The sequence below is a fragment of the Crassostrea angulata genome, unplaced genomic scaffold (assembly GCF_025612915.1).
Source record: "Crassostrea angulata isolate pt1a10 unplaced genomic scaffold, ASM2561291v2 HiC_scaffold_307, whole genome shotgun sequence".
Lineage (NCBI taxonomy): Eukaryota > Metazoa > Mollusca > Bivalvia > Ostreida > Ostreidae > Magallana > Magallana angulata.
The window spans coordinates 53556-59998 of NW_026441860.1; positions in this window are offsets into that span (position 1 = coordinate 53556).

A 6443-nucleotide genomic window follows, 5' to 3' on the forward strand; every position below is an offset into this window, starting at 1 on the left:
GATCTGTATTCAAAGCGGAGAAAACCTTGAAACTGTAGAAAAAGGGGGGTGCATTTTTAAAAATCTTCTTCTCAAGAACTACTGATTCCAATTCAGCGTAGTTTAGCATAAATTATCCTTATGGGAAGGAAAATATAAATTGCAAAAATTAAGTGCTAATTCTGTTTCAAATCTGAGTTATTACGAAAATAATAATAAAGGAAATGAGTGTTTCAATCAGTTTAATAGCTTCGGGTTCGGCATCCGGTAATCCGGCATCCGGTAAAATGGGTAGGCAGGACTTGGTCTGGGCAAAACAAAGATTGGCAGTTATTAATCTGCCAATCTCATTAAAATTTCAGGATATTTGATGGACTAGTATATTTGTATTCGCTGTAAATATTGCTGCAAAATAATGCGTATTTGGAATCGACGATTGTCGATCTGCCTTGGCTTTTATTTTGCCACGGCCCGGGTTTGCATACCCATTTTACCTAGACTCGTATTCCATACTTCTAAAACGAGGTTCTTTGTTTAAAGCAGCCATGACATTATACGAAAAAGGGTCGATCTGACTATGATGAATTTGCTTGTTGTGCAACAGTTCGCGTATGAAGGGAAATCTTTGAAACATGCAAAATATATTGTTGCCGATTTTGTGAAGTAAATTGAGGCTAAATATTTCAATGCGTTGACAGTTTTCACACATGACGTTGGTGTTAGCTTGTTCCGATTTTCGTTTCGTTTTCATTATTTCTGCTTGTAACCTGGGAACTATCGTCTGTATTATTTCGTGATTTTTACGTATCAAATCAAACAGAGACTTTGGTAAATCAAACAGTTAACTGTTTACCTGCGCAAATTAAGCAAAATCTGATGTATCAAAAAATAATGAAATACAATTCATTCTATCGGTAATTCGATCGGCATTATCTTTTGCGTAATGGTAGATTAATGCAATAGGTTTTGTTGCGATGCTCGTCATTTTCTCGAGTTTATTCAGTTTAAATAAAGTTTGACATTGCTGACGGAAATATGTAGGTATATACATGTATATATATGATTCATTTCGAAAAAATAAATTGTGTTCTTTATTTGTTATAGTGAATGTTTCTTGTGTTTAATTGTTTTCAATTTCTATTTACTAACCATATTTGAGTGTTAAGCTTCAAATTATAAGCAAGATACAGAAATTTTCTCACAATTCTATGTTTGTACACATGATCTTAAAAACTAAAGATTAAAAAAGTAAAAAAATTGTCAATATTTATTAAGAAAATTTTCAAAGTCTGTTCGTTCAGAAACAAACTTTAACATCTTATTGTATTGTATACTTAACATGTTTTCGTCATTATTACTCCTACTGTACATGTGATCCTTCACTGTGTTTGTGTACATTTGGATAAACTGATTTTGAACCTCAAATACCAGTGAACTGGTCTTGAGTGAATAAAAGAATATAAAATCTTAGGCCATTCTTTTTTTTCATTTTAAATGCTGAATAGGAAATACTAAGTTAAAAATCATAAGCTGAATGTAATAAACTCATGTGAACAAAATATGAATCAAACCTAGGCGAACTGTGAGCTCTGTATCTTGCTTATAATTCTACGATTGACGCTGAAATTTTGGTTGAACATTAGAAAATCTCTATGAATTAGAATATGTTAAATACTTGTACAAACAAAATAAAAGAATGATACTAGTATTCTGTATATATCTACTCTCTGGGGCCCTCTCTTTATACAATAAATAATGTGAAATCTACATCAATTTTGATAGTTTTTCAGACACGAGTAAATAAAAACATCTTTAAAACAGTTTCCATATTTCTGACACATTTCTGTTGCGGGGATAAAGTAATTATCGCTATTCCTAAGAATATCACATCGGAAAATTATCCTGGTTTGTACGCGAGGTAAATAACAGTCATTAACTTATAATGGAGAAGACAAATAAAATTTTTGAATGTTTTTAATTTGAGGAATTGAGCACATTGAGGTACAATTTTCTTCTTCACAGCTATACATGTAGGGTTTTTAAAATAAAAAACAATAACTATTATTTTTTTTAATACAATAACTAGTAAGTACTGAGTAGTTGATGAAAAAATGTACCTATATGCACTCATATATTTTGATCGCTTTACAACGTGGGGGGGGGGGGGGGGGCAGAACGAAAATATAGGGATTTGGAAGTTAACAACTTAACAGTATACCTCTACCAAATGTTTAGTTTTATATCTTGCGTAGAATTTTCTTATTCTGGTAAAAATAGTATTTCATGAAGGTACAATAATTATCAAAGATTACATGTATACAAAAATAAGTGTAAAATTCGAATACTTTACAATATTTATTTTTTGTTTTTCTACCGAGGGACCATATGACACAATATCTTTTGAACGCCCATTGTTGCTCAGGTGAGCGATGTGGCCCCATGGGCCTCTTGTTTGTTAGTGGGTTTTTTTTTCGTTATGTTTTGAGTTATGCATAACTGATATGATGGTGCTCCGTTTGACAATACAACTCAAGACAATAAAACTTGGCAATTTCTATTTACAAAAAAAGTGTCAAATATGGGTTATCTTCCGCCACATATCAAAGCTGCAGATTTTTGCAGTTTTGATAACCCCCATACACCGTCATAGAGAAGCACCAATAACAAAGATAAAGTTAATCTATCATCAAGACAAACATGTACATAAGTTTACATTTATAAGACTAGCATCGTCACAATGCAGTCACTGGTAGAACAAAAAACAATCCAAACACATCAAGGTCGGTTCACATTCATGTCACAAGTTAATTAAAAGCTCTTCATTTCATAAATATAGTCTAAACATACACTGTTTTAAATAAAACAGACATGGACACATAGATGACAATATAGGGCCATAGTAGCTCAAAACACCAGTTTAAAGAACATAATATTTACATACAAAGTGACCCAGAAGCTCCTGGCTTCAAAGTGGAGGCTGGTGTTAACAAGAGACATTTACCGGTTTATGACAAATAATTGAACAAGCAGCTCATGACTTCATGGTTTCTAGAAAATATGAAATTGTGTCTAATAAAACAGAGTCTTTGTCAGTTCAACACAAGCAATAGAACCAGAAGCCCCTGATTTATGTTTCAAAATGTGTAACAAAACAGAACTTTGCCTGTGCATCACAAATAATAGAACCATAACATTTGACTACATGGTTCTGAACATGTCTAAAAAAAAATTAACAGGACAGTGCATTACAGAAAATAAAACCAGAAACCCCTGACTTCGTGGTTCGATCACAATTGAGTTCACATGATAGAAAGCATATGCCTTTAAAGTTGAGCCTGAAGACACTGATTTCAAGGTTCAGACCCCTAACTAGTATGAATATCTGTAGGGCCTATCCTTGTTAACATTTTCAATGTTGGAATTCCAGACAATATAAGACAATAAAGTATGGCAATTTCTATTTACAAAAAAGTGTCAAAGATGGGGTATCTTCCGCTTTTTCAGAACATACTACAATAAAACATGACCATCTCATACACAAAAAATGTCAAAGCTTAGATATTTACTGCGTCATCGACTAGAATATATCTCAAAAGGAGGTCGGTGGGCGGAGAAATAACTTTCACAAATAAAGGTAAACATTCACTAGAAAAAAATGGCGAGAGTCGCAAAAAAAGCTGCGCATGCGCAATAATGCACTTCAATAATTTATATACAGTTAAGTATTACGTTTACTCAGGGTTTGAGATTTAAAAAAATATTTTTACAAAGTTTAATCTCTGAAGTCCAAAGTTGTTTTAAAAGCACAAAATAAGAGCGCTATTATATAAATAGTGCCTGTTTGGGAGGGTAACAGTTGAAATTGACACCCCGAGAAAACCATTGTCAACCGACGCGAAGCGGAGGTTGACAATGGTTTTCGAGGGGTGTCAATTTCAACTGTTATCCTCCCAAACAGGCACTATTTATTTTGTTATACTGAATGTCTTTTTTAAAAAAATTAAGAAAATTTTACTGCTTTTGTATAGGAATAACGTGAATTCTACACCGAACCGTACGCGCATAATTTTCGCGCATGTAACATTTTTTTAATGTTACCCGTTGCCAAGTGCATTGCTAACGCTGAGGGTAATAGTAAATATTATTAACTGCGTCTTAACCAATCAGATTTCAGTATTTAACATGAAAGTATAACAATAACAAATATTGATATTAATATTCATGTTTTTTCATATCATTTTACATATTTTATGGTTGTATTTACTCGTCTATAAATTTATATCATTGGCTGGCACGCGATTGGAAAAATCTTTAAAATACATAAAATCAATTCAAGATAAAATATCTCGAAATTTTGATCATTGACCTTATATAATGTTAATGTCAACATAATACAGGCAAAAAAAAAAAACAGTTTTAGGCAATCAATTGTTTGGAGTATCTATTAGTCAGTTTTTTGTAAACCTCGATCAGAAATGGGTACAATTTTGGAAATTAGTAGAGGAAATTCGGAATAAATTAAACTTAAAATATGAGCTTCAAACGATTCATTAAAAAATAGAATTAGTAAAGCTATTCATATTTTATCATTTTCCAACCTACAAATTGTTTTATTATTTCTAATAATAACAAAATAAAGAAATCCTTGAAAATGGTGGACAATTCTGACAAATTTTGACAATTTTTAAAAAAAACATTCAGAGGTCACTATCAGAAAAAGAAGGTCATTGACCTAGTATTTTGAAAGTGAAAAATAGCACCACCATAGTGGGGCTACAATGTACAATACGAATTTTTTCGTTCCTATTAGTAGATTTTTGTTTCGCCCCTGAGTAAACGTAATCCTTAAAGGCGGTAAATATGAATCAATATCCATAATTTTTTATGTTCATAAATGTGTTTACAAATTTTGTGTTACGCTTTCATAACCTCTTATTTTTTAATGGTAATTATGCACGAGTATTGTATGTATAATTTTACTCATGTAATTTTCTTAACATGGTTGATAAGTGGAGACTACCGTTTATATTGACGTATTTATTGTTTAAATTGTTTTATTGGAGAACAAATTGTTTAATGATAATGTTTTGATGAAAATTATCCTAACGTCTAATGCCGGCTTGTATATTGCATTCACATTATAGGGATAAGGAACATTTTATATGGGAGATAGTACTTATATTTAACTAAAATGATACAATATACCATAAAATGTCTTACCATGTGAAGGGTATGCTATTCTAAACAATACTTTAACATTTTGTTGAAATAATTATTAAATGCAGATTTTAGTATATCAAAACCATATCACAGTGTAATACACCTTAATTTGACAAAGTGATTTTTATGGATGTTCTGTGAAATTTCCAATGATATTTAAATTTGAAATAGAATAAAAACTGATCTTAATATTGATATTGATATCTAATCATAGCCTTTATACCCCCTAACATTTTTTGAAAATTTGTTTGTCGAAGAATAATGAAAAAAAGTTATGTATTAATTCATATATTTTTTTTGTTACTTTAAACTGTACGGTGTATTTAATGTACTATTGTATATTTGAAATCCACTAAGATTAATAAAATTACCAAAGAACAATTAACAGACAGTGTTCATAAAATATGTTGCATTGTTTAATAGATGAATAATATACACTCATTGCTGGGGTTCTTTTTAGTTCAATACGGTGACTTAGCTACCCGAGAAGAACAATATTCACTGAGCCGAAGGTGAGGTGAATATTGTATTTCCAGTGTAGCTAGTTCATCGTATTGATTGACAAAAAAACAGCAAAGTTTATTTTATTACAAGATCCAGCGAAATATACAAATATCAAATTCAGTGTTTTCAAGCGAAGATTTTATTCTGAAGCTATAGCCAAACAAATTGATTAACGCAATGTTTCATTGGACGATCTATTTTGAGTCCAATGAAGAGAAAATAAATGTTATATTAACCCCTTCGGCCAATTGCAGGTGAATATCACGTTTTATTTTTCTAGATAGTTGGATTGGAACCAAACAGAGAGCTAGGAATTCACAAATCATATAATAAAAGTTAATAGTGTATGATTGCATTTTCACCCAACACATTTAATAATTAATCTAAAATACAAATGTTTGGTTTTCAATGTTTTAAGATGCAAGTGAAACAATAATTAAACTTCCCCAAAACCAGTCAGATAAATATATTTTTGATGCATATTTTTTTAAGATAGTAATATTCAATTCAACAAAATTATTTTCGTAACCTTCAATTGTCTGTTTTATCTAAACAGAGACAGCTGTGATATTTGATGTGGAAGTGACAGAAAGAGTGGTCAAGATAAATAAAAAATCACATTGTCATATTGTCATGGTAGGTGTCAGATCTCTGTGTGGCTAAGTTATGTGAGAAATATCAGGAGATATATGGTAACAAGTGTTGTCGTTAATGATAGTAACATACAAAACCAACATGAA